This window comes from Silene latifolia, chromosome 8, assembly GCF_048544455.1.
Source record: "Silene latifolia isolate original U9 population chromosome 8, ASM4854445v1, whole genome shotgun sequence".
NCBI classification, from domain to species: Eukaryota; Viridiplantae; Streptophyta; class Magnoliopsida; order Caryophyllales; family Caryophyllaceae; genus Silene; species Silene latifolia.
Window position 1 is genome coordinate 72,460,301 of NC_133533.1, and position 15,319 is coordinate 72,475,619.

Here is a 15,319-nt window from a genome sequence, read left to right on the forward strand (position 1 = left end):
TCAATTTCTTACGGGTCTTAGCCAAGTCCAAATGAAGCCTCCTTTCTTGAGTCAGTCTTAGTACTCGATTTAGGGTAGGATAAGAATCTAGATTCAGGGGAGTAGTTTTCAAGTCTTGCATTAGCCTATATCTAACGGTGTTGGCAAAATGTATAATACTACGATTTTCTAAGTCTGTTACTCAGCCGAATATGGCTTACTCGGCCGAGTAATGCGTCGTGTGTTTCTGATCAGGCTACTGTCCAGGAATACTCAGCCAAGTATGGTAATACTCGACCGAGTAAGGGATACTCGGCCGAGTATACTCTATACTCAACCGAGTATCCGGTCTGACGGTAATTATTTTACGCGGTTTGATTAAAAGGGATTAGAGTTATAAATTGAGTTTAACAGTTTTACTTTTACTTTTTACGAAACCTAAAACCTTCAAACGTAACTCTAATCACATCTAATCTCTCTCAAGATCGTTGATTTTTCGTGAGTCTTTGTTCATTCCTCACTTGTGTCGATTGCGTCGGTAAGTCACTAGTCCTATGAGTTTGTCAGTTTGTCTTTTAGGGTTTGCCCTAGTTTTGGGATTTGGGGGAGAAAGGGTTATTGTGCATGATTGTGATTCAATTGTATGGTTATTGTTAGCTGGAGATTTCGTAGAAGAGTTGTTCTAGCTTTCTTGATTGACTCGTATCAGATTTGTGTTAAGGTAGGGTTTCCCCTGCTCAGTTGATTGTATAATTTATTTAAGATGCATCGTTCTTATTAATTGATATGATTAATATTGTTGATTGATTGTTATTGGTGGATTGGAGTATGGGGTGTTGGAGTTGAGATGATTGTTGATGATGTTTGGGAGGTGCGTCCTCGGCTGAGTGGAGTCACTTGCGGGAGTGGCCTCCCGCCCTTGATTTGCCCTCTGTGGAACCCTCCACAAGAGAGGATGTGCACATTAATGAACTTGGGTTTTCGCTCGTGTGATGAGCGGGGCTTAGGTGGGCAAGGTTGCGGTCCCCCACTGGCGGCGAGGATTATCTATTGCGATGGGTAATCTGGCATGGCTATACACTTTAGTGTGTAGTCAGTTATGAGATGTGATTGGGAGTTGGAGATTGATTGTGGAACAGCTGTTTTGTCTTTGATGCATTTGACTTATTTTAATTTTGCAGTGAACTGAGCCCGTTAATGTTGTTGTTTTGTAAACCTGTGGTGATCCATTCGGGGATGGTGAGCAGATTGTGACAGGTGATGGTTATCTTTAGATACGGGGATGAGATGGGATGTCATCACTTCGAGTCTAGCTTCTGCTATTATAAGTTTAGCTGTTTTGATTTCGGTTGTATTGAGATCTTTATACTTTTCTTCTGAGTTGGTTGGAGATAATGTAATCATTAACCTCTTATATACTTTAATAAATGTTGTCGAATGGTTTCTTTTGATATACTATCCTCGGGTAACCGAGATAGTAACAGTCTCTCATGCTAGGGTGGTACTTGGTAAGGCACCTTGGTATGTGGGGGTGTAACAAAATGTTCGGTGTTCCGGGTCGACGATCCCTTATGTTTCAGATGTTTAAGTTATGTATGGTCCCGGCAGCACGTACCTTCTAGCCTGCCTCAATTTTGAATGTCTCGTGGTTTGTGTTGTCATTCTTCGTGCCGGAGTGGCCCATCTACGTTTTTACCCCGAACAAGTCGATGTTTGGATTAAAACCCCTACACACTTACGGATTTTGTCAAAGATAGCGGCCATGCCCGGCCCATGTTTGTTTACGGGTAAGAATGTCCGAGTCAGAAACTCGAGTCGTGTCTACCCATCATATGAAAAACTCCCCATTGGTGTAATTTTGAAAATCTAAATTTTCTTGAAAATGTTCCGCTTTGGAGAAACTCAGTTTCGGACGACGTAATTTGCGGGCCAATGGCCTGTTTCAAACGTTTTGATGGTTAAGTAACTTATTTCAAATGATGTTCAAAGAATCGGGTCAATGGCCCACTATCCATTCAAATGTTTATGATCTGGGTCGAGCACCCATCTATGCTTTCGAAAATTCAAAATGATTGTTATGTGAATTGTCATGATATGTGTTCAAAGTATAACAAGTATGCGTAAACTGGGGGCTCTAAAGTATTCAACTTTAGACCCAGTGCAAACTGGGGGCTCTGAAACCATTAGCTTCAGAAGTCATTATACAGATGAAACAAATGAAAATCATCACATGAATGATCCAATTCCAGACAGAAATTTCGAAAGCAAATGACGAATTTCGGGCCAAGCACCAACAAATATTGAATTTCGGGCTAAACGCCAACAGATATTGAATTTCGGGCCAAGGGTCAATAGATGATGTATATCAAGCCAAGCGCCAACAGATGATGAATATCGGGACAAGCGCCAACGGATGATGAATATCGGGCCAAGCGCCAACAGATGATGAATATTAGGCCAAGCGCCAACAGATGTTGAATATACGGCCAAGCGCCACCAAATGTTGAACTTTGGGCCAAGCGCCACCGGACGATAAACTTTGGGCAAAGCGCCACCGAACGATTAATTTTGAGCCAAGCGCCAATTAATGATGTACCTGTCTCCACAAGCTGGGGGCTTTATTCGCAAGCCGAAGATTGAGTTGTTCATTTCCTCGCAAGTTGGGGGCTTTCTTCGCAAGGCAAAGATTGATTTGTTTATTTCTTCACAAGCTCGGAGCTTTCTTCGCATTGATTTGTTTATTTCCTCACAAGCTGGGGGCTTTCTTCACAAACCGAAGATTGATTTGTTTATTTCCTCGTAAGTTGGGGGCTTTCTTCGCAAGCCGAATATTGATTTGTTTATTTCCTCACGAGCTGGGGGCTTTCTTTGCAAGCCGAAGATTGATTTGTTTATTTCCTCACAAGCTGGGGGCTTTCTTCGCAAGCCGAACATTAAGTTGTTAATTTCCTCACAAGTTAGGGGCCCATTGAAATCATTTCCGCAAGCCGGAAAAAACTGTTCGTCTCCGCAGGCCGGAGGGAAATTTTTGGTTACTTTTTTGCAGGCCGGAAGATCATTTTGTCTACTTCTCCGGAGGCCGGAGGATCATTTGGGTTACTAATCCGCATGCCGAAAATTTAGTTGGTTACTCCTTCGCAAGCCGTGGGTGTATTCTGGTTCTTTAGTCCTTTGCAGACCAAGGGTTTCATGTTGATTCGATTGATTGCTCCTTCGCAAGCCGAGGGTGTAGTTTGGTTCGTTATTTTTTCGCAGGCCGAAAATGTAATTTGGTTTCTTATTTCCTCACAAGCCGAAGAACAATATATTGGTTCATTCTGTTGGAGAAAGTGTCCCCGGCAATAATGCGATCACAATTGTCGATCATGATGATCACATGTTTAAATCTCATATTTAAGAATACATGAGGGAAAGTAATACTTCTTAGTCAACTGGTCCACACATGTCGGTAATAATTGGCTGACTAGAGTTCGACATTACTGTCGTGTAACGGTGGTGATCAGTTGATCCCCTAAGGTCATACATATAGGGTAATGCTCTTAATTGATTATTTAATTAATCGTATGCTGATACGGGTTAATTAAATTCCTTAAAATTGACGAGTGATTTTGTGAGTAAAATTACGTGTCTTATTGTAATTTGATTAAATAAGATTCGGTCTAAGTAATCGAATTGTTTTATTACTTAGATTAATTTATTGTTTATGAAACAATTAAAAATAGAATGAATAATTTATTATAAATACAAGTTATTGTAGTTTATAATTATATGACCCATTTTGGTACAAGTAATTATGAATTACTAATTATTTTTGTATGTGACATATTTAATTATATGATAATTTTTAATATGTTAAAAATACATTATAATGTAACATGTCAAGTAACATGTCACATATGTCACAATTGACAAATGACAAAAATAAAATGAACCACCATGTTATATGGGTGAACGAAATTGGAGGGATTTTAGGGTTGTTTTGTTTGAATTATTTTATTCTACAAACACAATCATAACCCTAGGGTGTAGGCATGCAAGGCTAAACATCTTGAGAAGAAAAAACCTAAAACTAGGGTTGCATGCTAGTCTCTTGTGAAGAGCAAAAATGAAAAGCATTGGGCATGCTACCCAAGGCTATTTTTTCGGCCAACCATAAGAAATAGAAGGAGTTTTCTCTTATATCATTATTCATTCATTCTAAAACTCAAGATGTGTGTTATTTTTGAGTGTGCAAAAATTACTCTACACTTTGTTAAAGAATAAGAGCGCAAAAGCTCACAAAAACCTCTTCTCTTGACCGAAATACAAGAGAACAAAAACATCATTTTTGTGTCCAAATTTTAAGTAAGATTAATATTATTACTAGCTCATAATAATATTAGTTATTAAGGGTGTTCCTTGGGTATAAGCTTTTGGGAGAGGTTCTAATTTGAACCTTTGTTCATCCATTGTTGGAAAGCTCAAGAACTAACAAGTAGGAGATCTTGTTGGTGCCCAATAAATCTGAAACACCAATGTAAGAAGTGACGATTTCTTCTCTACTTTGTTTTATGTTTGCATGCATAAGATCTTGTTTTAATTTTATGACTAAATTAAACTTTCATACTATGAATATGTATACTTATGAGATTAATGAATCCTAACACATTCTGCTGCTCCTTTGCAAGCCAAGGGTGTACTTTCTTTGTGACTCCTTCACAGACCGATGGTTCTATTCTGGTTGGTTCGTTTGTTCTTTACAAGGCGAGGGTATTTATGATTCATACATCGCATCTTCGCAAGCCGAGGGTATCGCATCTTCGCAAGCTGAAGGTTCGAAAAAAACCAAATATTAGCCGAACTACGATGCGGGTTTTATTCCGTCACAACGAGGACGTAGGCGCCTAAGGATAAGGCTCAACCCACCATATATGCAAGTTTATGGGTCGACGACTAATGATGATGATTTGACGCAACAGAAGGAAGGGTCAATCCCCAACAAACTTTCAAGTATGATCTCTTCTTATGGCTGACGAGCTTACATACGTAAGTCCAATAAACTATAAATGACCGGCGGAATCCTCAGGTTAAGTGGGACCTGGGGTATACTTTAACTTTCATCTTTTTCCAAGCCTGAGTCAAAGTGGGGGCTCCGTAGATATCCATATCTGTTGATATTGGAATTTACAGAAATCCCGACAAAATACACGATGATGAATGGACACATGTCTACTTACATCGCTCGTTAGGGGATTCGTTTTGTTATGCGGGACAAGCGTTATTTGACGGTTTTATAATTTAAATGAAATTTAAATTATTTTGAAATAAATGAAGTTTATTTCATCGGTTTTCATATTTTTGAGTTTATTTAAAATTTAAAGCTTTTATAATTTATTTGAAAAATAAATTGTTGTTCAAAGTTTTATTTTGAATTTATTTGGAATGAAATGTGTGACGGTTTCGTATTTTATCGCTTTATTTTGAAAAGTTAATTTTAAAGCGGTTTTTAAACCCGTTTTTGAAGTGTTTTACGAAGCGATTTTGATGCGGTTTTGGGCTGAGTTTTGGCACGAGTTTCAAGGCAACCTTTGACCCGATAACTTCCCCTATAATCCAATGTTCGAATCCCCCTTTGACCAGCCAAATCCCTTCCTAAACCTAGCTCCAAGCCACGTCCAATGCAGCGCGTTCCCAATCTCGTATACCCTGTTTTGGCAGCCCAAAACCCGCATCAAACACCTCCAAACCCGACTCAATCTTAGCCTAGCTTGCTCCATACACCTATCCCATTAACCTAGGCCATAACCCAACCTATCTAGCCTTCAAACCATGCTAAATCAGCCCCGTAAAACAGCAGCTCCAACCCGCAACAAGCAGCCCGTGCTCTGTTTTTTCAAGCCAAAACAGAGGGCTTTCGAGCCTCTTTTCGAACCCTTATCAAAGCTAACTCCTTAATTGTTCTCCAAGTATAGAAGATATTTTACCCCATCCTAACAGCTCACAAAATCCCCTCAAAAACCGAAACAATCTCCCTTTGCTTATCCTTTCCTAAAACCAAAAGATTAACTTTCCAAACTCCATATTTCGGTTAAAATCTCGAATCCTTCCATAAAATCAAATCCTAAGACTTCTAAGCAGCTAATAAAATGGAACCCTAGCATCCATTCCCCTAGCATATAGAAGCATACCTCATAAACACCAAGAGTGAGGACGAAAAAAGGGATAAAAAAACACAATTCAAAACACAGCTCAAAACCCTAGGAAATCACCATTAACCTCATGTTCAAAAGCAACCCTAAACTCCTCTCATACCTATAAACAAATCAAAAAGTTCAAACAAGAGATTAGACGAACATTAGAGCAATAGAGCATCAATTTTCTCTCTTATTCGTGTCTTCTCGCGTTGTGGACAACATCTGTTCTCGTCTATTTTTCTTTATTTTAAAATCATTTTTTCTTCTGTTTCTTGCTAACGTTTGAATCTTTTGAGTCCAAAGATTGCAGAACATCTTTCGGATTTAGATTTGAGCAAGAAACAAAGTCACAATTGCTTTTTGAAAATCCGTTGTACGAAGTACAACAAAATCGTGTTTTTAGAACTCGTGTGGACAGCACCTGTTTTCGTTTGTTTTTAATCCTTTCAAATTGATTTCCACTTCTGTTTTTTGCTAAATTTTGAATCTTTGGAGTCTAAGGGTTTCAGAATATCTTTCGGATTTAGATCGATTTGAGTAAGAAACGAAGTCACAATCTTCATTTGAAAATCGTTGCACGAAGTGCCTTTTACGCGAGAAAATTGTTTTGTTTTTCGAAATTGATTTTGTTAAATTATTTCGAAACTTGTTTTACAATATTTGAAGACGCACCTTCTAAGCAACACTTGTATATGGGATCCCGAGTGGTGTCCAAGTTTACATGTACGGTGAGGGTGCACAAAATCTCGTCTCTTACTTCTCCTTTTACTCGTGTATCTCACGGCCTAAGGCCTTCTTTTGTCTTGTTTTTTTATCGTCATTTAATTATCGTTTCTTTAGTTAATGTTTTGTAATTATGATGTTAATGATGGGTTAATTATTGTTTAGAATAGATAGTACATTAATCACATGCTTGTATTTCAATTTATGATGATAATATGTTAATTAGAATAATTATCATGTTTAATTTAAAAAGTGAAACAATTTGTTAATTGTATGATGATAACATGTCTTAAATTAATTAAAATTAAATTTTAGTTAGTTTAATTCATTCTTACATGATTTTTGTTTGTTTAATTTTAATTATGAAATAATTAGAATAATTCACGTGATTATGTTTGCTTAAATTTAATTATGAAATAATTAAATTAATTCACATGTTTAATGATTTAATTACGAGGTAATTAGTTTAATTCACATGTCTATATTTTGGTTTAATTTTAATTATGAAATAATTATATTAAATCGCGTGTTTTAATTGGTTAATGATGCATGTATGTTTATTTGTATCGTTATCAACTATTAAATCTCAACATGGCCTAATTAATATGTAGAATGCATGTTAATTGAACTAGACATTCATAGATCATACAAAGCCCGACATAGGATTTTAAATGAACTTCTTAAGGAACTTAATGAACTCATCACATCTTATGACGATTTCTCGCTAGTTGAATTGAGCATGCTTAGCATCCGATTCATTGCACTCGATGACTAGAATAGTCAACAGTGACCACCCCATTGGGCCGTGTGTATGGTCGTGTGATGCCTCGTTTTTCGTGCCAAGTTTGGCTTGTTCTTCTGTTATATTCATTTATTTCGGTTTTATTTCAATTGTTATTGTTATTTAATCATTGTAATTATTGTAATTAATTCAAGTAATGCAATTTATACTTTAAAATATGGGTCTAGTAAGTCCTTTATTTTGAGTCAAAATGGTTTTTTAAACCATTGTTTTAATTGGTTAAATTGGAGTATTTGATCAATTAAATCGAAGTGAGTGCGTAAAACGATGATAAGGCTAAGGACGAAGTCCATGTGAGTCATGGCCCCATCATTAGCACACGTTTTTCGAGGTCTAACTAGGCTAGTTTGTGCTACATGTCAAGTGTCATGTTTAGCAATTGTATTTAGATCGAATTGTATCTTTATTTCAATTGTTTGCAAATCGAGTCAACGAGAATCGTCTGGGTTGTAATAGTTAGTTCCCCAACGGCTCCCCTATTCCAACTAAGCCATGTTTGCGATTGCTTGTTAGTATAACTCAAATCAATCTCACATGCTAAATCACTTGGACAAAGTAGATTAGATGCATTAAACGATTAGAAACCAAGCTCACATGTTAGGGTCAAAATGGTGTTTTTCATTCTTTTACAACGAATCGTGGTCTTGTCCAATTAACCATCGTAGTCCTTAGTAGAGGTCGTTATTGCAATGGGCGGTGGTGGGTGTTTAATTAAAGAACTTCCTATCACGTACTTTCGACAACGAACTCAAATATCATTTATGGTTCCCAAATTTCCTTAAATTTGGTGGCGACTCCAAACGATTTTCAAACCCGTGGATATCCGAATCCCCACATCCACATACATGTATTTAGGATAGTATTGTTTGAGCTATTACTCTGCCAACACGAACATAAAATACTTGAATCGATCACAAGTCTAAATTTTAGCTTCAATATGAAAGCTAGAAATGTGAAAGGCGGGAATAGTAAATTGAAATGATAAAATAAGAATAGAAAATGGAAAATGTTTATGTTGAAATTTATGAAAACTGTTGCGAAAACCGATGTGATTTTGACTAAATACAAAGCTTTATTGACTCGAAACGATGTGTATCGTGACGAGACGACCGTACTCGGGGCATGGCCTACCTGCTCTAAAATTAAAAATGAAAATAGGTGGGCAATATAAGTCGGTATCAGACGATGCTAGTCACGAATCAAGTCCTACTCAAAACTGAACATGAATCCGAAATAAATAAGGAAATGCACAAAATTCGATTTTAAGTTGGAATAGTATGTGCTTGGATATATTTAGGATTATGAAAATCCGTAAATAATGATAATTGAAGCCCAAGTGGACTAGAAGTAGTGTTCCGCGTATAGATGGGCGAAATCGTAGAAAGTTACATGTTTGTGCCTCTTAAACGAGGCGTATCAAGATGTGTGGTCGTTCTCAAAGGCTTGTGATACATCACAATTGACAATTTGTGCTTAATCATTACAAATTCTTGTTTTAGACGGTTTTAAGTTAAGACATATTCAAAAGCGACTTATATAATGTTAAAATAAAAGAGGATAGTGAGAATTTTTAATTGAATATTGTCTTAAGCAAAACCGAGCAATTAATCGTAATCAAAGTGTAATTGACTAATAGCTCTTTTTAGTGATAAAAAACAAATGTGTAAGGGTATACGGTTTCTAGCTAGGATTTCTGTCTAAGGATCTTGGTTTCTTTCCTCTTGCTTGAAGCTTTTCTCACGATTTCGATCATGATGAGATCAGTCTTCTTTGATCGTTTTTCTTGCCTTTGTTTATCTGTGAAGGTGATGATCATTAGTTCAACGAAATGGCAACATCAAAACAGGAAAGAGCCGGTGAGATTGGAGGAACAATATTTCGATTGGGAAGAGGATGTGGGAGAGTTCGAGGAGAATAAGAAACCAATGCTAAATTTAAACTATGGGCATCTAACGCGATAAATGTCAAGGCAGTGATTGATACTATGATTAATTTATGGAATCCATCGAAGCCGATGATGGGAAACGTGGTTTAGGTGAAAGAGAAAACCTTCATCTTGCGATTTGATTCATAATTTGACAAAGCTAGGGTTTTGGAAAGTCAACCATGGCACTTTGGTAAATTCGTGTGGTGTTTCAACGAACCAAATCAAACGGGTAAGCTCACTGAAGTTCCGCTCTTTCACTTTACTAAATAGGAGAGGGTCTATGATCTCCTTATTTCGGGGCAGCCAAGTTTGTCGAATGCATAAAGGATTAGGGATTGCCTGGGTTTGTTTATTAGTGTTGAGTTTGGACCGAATATTGAGCTTGATAAGGCTATACGAGTACATATACTCCATGATATTAGGAAGCCTCTCAAAGTAATAGCGCCAATACGTTCGAAGGAGGGACGAATGATCAGTTTTGATGTCAAATACAAACGGATTCCCTCTTATTTCTATGGGTGAGGACTTTTAGGTCATGGTAAGAAAAATTGTGAAGAGGGTCCCTATGAGGAAGATGATTTGAAATTTGGTAAATGGCTTCGCCTTGGAAGGTCGTGAAAACTATAAAGGAAGGCTAATATTGATCTTAGTGCGAGTTTTGAAGTAACAAGAATAAATGAGTCTAACAAGGTTACAACGAATATGATCGAGAAATCGAAAAATATTGCTATTTATCTTTGTAATAAAAAGATTGAGATAAATGATTTGTCTAAGCAATCGAAGGGTAGGGAAGAAATGGAGAAGGTGGAGAGAAATGATGTGAGGTAGGTCGGGGTGGAATATACACGCGTAAAACAGCTTTTTATGGTGGTAGACAAGGGGGCAGGGGTGAAGGCCATCTAGTTCGTTGGGAAAGGGAGAGTTGGACAAGAGAAGAAGGGAGTGAGGGAGGGGCTTTGCTTAGAGGTCGAGCAATAGAAGTGGATGTTTATGAGTGTGAAAGGGTGGGGCATAATTCTTGGTGTATTGGGGATGGTGAGGTTGTGGGTAGTTGGGTGGTGGAAGGTTAAGGGAGGAGTTGGAAACATATGACAGTAAGCGATATACAGAAGCATGAAAGTACTGGGTGTTCGAAAAAGAAGAAGAATAAAAATGGGAAATGATCGAGGGAAGAAGTATCTTTTGAGGAGGTCTAAAAGCAATCGAAATGAAGCATGGGGCCATCTTCATACTTGAGGCAGAGGTTGACGGAGTTCAACTTCGCCGGGGGAAATGAATATCTTGAGCATCAACTGTTGGGGATTAGGTAACCCGGACAAGAATAGTACGCTCCGCTCTCTAGTGCAGAGGGAAGCCACGACCATACTTTTCTTATGTTAAACTAAATTGTGTGGTCGTGAAATGAGGAGAATGAGAGAGGTTGGAAGGGTATTATGGGAGGAGGTGGATTTTGTCAGAAGGTCGAGTGGATTGGCTTTTTTAATTTGTGGAAGAAGAAGGTGAATGTGTCTTTATGTCTACTTCTGTTCATCACATGGACTTCACGGTCCATGGGAGGAGGGTGAGTGGAGGGTTACGGATTTCTATGGATGGCCGGTTGTGACGGATCGTCATCATTCGTGGGAACTTCTCCGTTTTCTTAGTAGGCAATCCTCGTTGCCTTGGATCTGTATCGGTGAATAAAATGAAATTTTGTTCTCTACGAATATTAAAGGGGGACTAGACCTCAATGACAAATGAATAATTTCTGAGCTGCGTTGGATGAGTGTAGTCTTTGAGATGCTTCTTGGGAAGGGTATAACTTTTCCTTTGATAGTGGGCAAGCTGGAGGAACAAACAAACAAAGTACGATTGATAGAGCATTGTGTACACCCCCGTGGCTGGATTTGTTCCCATTTTCTAGGCTATACTATCTGGATAGGGAGTGGTTAGTTCATGCTCCAATCAAGCTAGCTTTAAACCAGCGGGAAATTAAGGAGATGAAGAAGCGGTGTGGCGGTTTAGGTTTGAAAAAATTTGGCTCAGAGAAGAGGGATGTGGTGAGGCGATGGAGTATGATGTTGCGAGGGGGCGAGGTAGTATGGTAACTTTTCTTGACGATTATGCGAGGGAGCTGAGAGCGTGGAAGAATTTAAATATCAACAAATTTGGGAGAGATATTAAGAAAATGATGAAACAATTGACGAGATTAAATGAAGGGGACTGATCAAAATAGAATGTGAACAAAAGAAGGAAATTAGCCACGAAAATCTCTAATTTAAAAAGACTAAAGGAGCAATATTTGAGGCAAAGGTCGAAAGCTTTAGGGCTCCAAGATGGGGATCATAATAATTCTTTCATAACCGTACTGCAAACGAAAGAGGAAGAGTTATATTGCAAAATTAATTGATAACGATGGGGTAACGTGAGTGGGCGATGAGGCGGTTTTATTAGTGGTCAACAATTATTTCCAACAGGTTTTTTTTTTTGCTAAGATGAACCCAACCAGCTTCGATGATGTCCTGCACAAATTTGAGAGGCGAGCCACGGACTCCATTAATGCGAGATTGAGGAGTGAGTACTACGAGGATGAGGTAGTGGTCTATAGTGGAAGCTCTGAACCAGATGCACCCGTTCACCCGTTAAAGGCTCCGGGACAAAACGGTATGAATGAGTTATTCTATCAATCTTATTGGAGTACTATTAGCCCAGATATGGTGAGTAGCATTCTTGCTATCTTTCGAGGAGAGATGTAACCAAGGGATATAAATAAAACGGATATTTTATTGATCCCGAAAGAGAAAGCTCTGGACAAGATAAGCGATTTTAGACCTATAAGCGTATGTAATTAATGTGGCCTATAAATTGGTGTCCAAAGTTCTAGTTAACATACGTAGGCTTTTTCTTGGTGATATTATTTGGCGAATTAGAGCATTTTTAACGCGGGGAGAGTCATTTCAGACAATGTTATGCTCGTTTTTGAGATTTTTCACTTTAAGAAAAATTCAAGATTAGCTGAGGGTTTTATGGCCTTTAAACTGGATATGGCGAAGGTGTACGACAGTTGAATGAAGTTTTTTGTAGCGGGTGCTTACTTCGATGGGATTTGACAGGGGATGGACCGATAGTGTAATGGCTTACGTGTCTACGGTATCTTTCTTTGTGCTTGTTAATGGGAATACGTCAAGGAAATTTAGACCATCTAGAGGAATAAGACAAGGTGGTCCACTTTCCCTTATTTATTTATACTTTGTGTGAAAGTCTTATCTTAGCCTGATTGAGAGGAGCTCCTTACACGTGATTCGCGTTTCGAGTGGGCATCTCTTATTTCCATCTTGTGGTTGCTGATGATAGTATATTTTTTGCGAAAGTTACAGTGGAGAAAGTGGATATCATTACTAATATTTTGAGAAGATATAAAAGTGTGTCTGGATAACTTGTTAATTTGGAGAACACTACCATCTCATTTAGTAAGAGGGTGCCGAGAGAGAGACGGAGCAACTTGGCGAATAGGTTGGGCATTGTTAAGGTGGAGAAACATGATTAATACTTGGGACTTCCTATGGTGGTGGGATGGTATAATAAATAGACATTCTTAGGATAAGCATAGCAAAAGATTACAAAGTTAGTGCGGGAAAATCTTGTTCAGGGATGGTAAGGAGGTAATTCTAAAGGCAGTGGTCAATTCACTCTATATCTATGTTATGAGTGTGTCTAAAATTCGTGTGAACTTTTGCGATGAGCTTAGATCGATGGTGTCTCAATTTTTGTGGAGCCATGAAGAGGGGAATAGGTTTTCGAGATTTTAGGCTGTTGAATCTAGCCTTACTCGGAGAAAAAAGTGTGGATGTTAAAGACAGAACCAAATAGCCTTTGAGAAAAAGTTATGAAAGCTAAATATTACCTAAATGGTGACTTTATGTCAGCTAGGTTGGGTAGTAACGCGAGTTATACGTGGAGTAGTATTCTTGAAGCGAGGATGGTACTCGAGGGCGGCTTGTGACGACAAAATTAGGATCGGCTTACAACAAAAGTGTGGCAGGATGCGTGGATTCCAGGGACCCAGACAAGTCGAGTGCTCTTACTACTATGTGCTCAGGACACGAGGATATGTTGGTGGCCAAGTTACTGGATGAGAATGAGGGAAGGTGGGAGAATGAGCTCCTTGCCATTCATTTTTTGCCATTTGAACATGAAAGAATTGGTAATATTCGGGTAAGTTCGAATCGACCTCGTGACAAGTGCTACTGGAACGCAGAGAAAGATGGTGTTCTAGTAGCTAAGTCGGCATATCGGCTTTTAGCAAGTAAGAGTGGGATTGTGGGACGATGGAGATGGGTGGGATGTTGGATTGGGAAAGGAAAAATGGTTGTGGAATAGGCTCTGAGTGTTCTGGTTTGGCCCTGAATGAAACAAATTAACTATGCAGCGAAGCTTTGGAGACAAGAGCGAACATTGCTACTCGAGTTCGAGGTGGGAATTACTTTTGTCCTTTTTGTAATTATTTCTTTGAGTCGATTCTTCATTTATTCAAGGACTATTGGGTAACACATCGGGTTTGGGAGGGACTGGGTTTGGACAGTGAACACGAGGAAGATGGAGGGACCATGGTAAGTTTATGGTTGGCTGTTTGGCACTATGGGAACGCTGAAACAAGGTCGTTTTTTAGTCGAGGGAGGTGAACTGTCTGCAAGTGGTTCAGAGAGATCGGGATATCTTAGAACAAATGTAGGGTGGTGGGTTCGTGCATGATAAGAGAAGGTAAAAGGGAGAGATAAAGGTGAGGAGGATAACGAGAAGGGGGGGTGAATGGCAGCACCCGTAGAGTATGTTAAAATAAATATCGACACTGGGGTAAAGAAGGTGAAGGTGTGAGCTTGGGTATGGTGTGTCGAGATGAAGAGGGTCATGTCTTGGGGAGTGTGTCAATAGTGGAGGAGTAGGTATGGGAGCCACATGTTGCTGGGGTGGTTACTATGCTGGAAGGTGTCAAAGAGACGTTGCAGAATGGACATAGTAAATTTGTCGTTGAAAGCGATTATCTGCAAGTTATTAGCGTTGAAGAAGAGGTCAAAATGAAGGAGCATTTTCTCATTAGTTTTGGATTATATTTTTTCATTGTGTAACGCTTTTATTTCTATAGTTTGGTGGCTTACTAATCGAGTCAACAACTTTATGGCCCACTTTTTAGCTCATGTTATGCCTAAGATAATGTGTAAGATTGAGTGGTCGGAGGTTCTACCACGGATTGCGAAGGATGATGTTCTTTTTTATTTATCATAATAAAGTAAAGCCTTTGGGGTTTCACTAAAAAAATAGCAAGTCTCCCTTGAGACGGGTGAAGTTCTATCCATCTGGGTAGATAAGACAAAAAAATATTGATACTCCCTAACACGGCTGTCGCAACTCTATCAAAAATAAACCAACCGGCTCTAACTAATATAGCAGAGGTAAGTCGGGTATCGTATCCATAGGGAGGCTATTGTATCTACTCGTTACTTAGTCTGTCACGGTCACAAAATGGGGGGTTTTGTTTTGATTTCTAAACTAATGAAATGAAAATAAAAGAAATGAGAGAGACAACGATAAAAACTAATAAGGATGAAAGGATGTGATCAAAAAGAGAGAAAGATGCTAGGATGTCGGTTCACCATGATATCACACAATTCTGCTAAAGGTAAGGTCAGTCAGTCTGATGTGAGAAGGGTAAAGGAAAGGTCCTTCCGGTCCGCTACC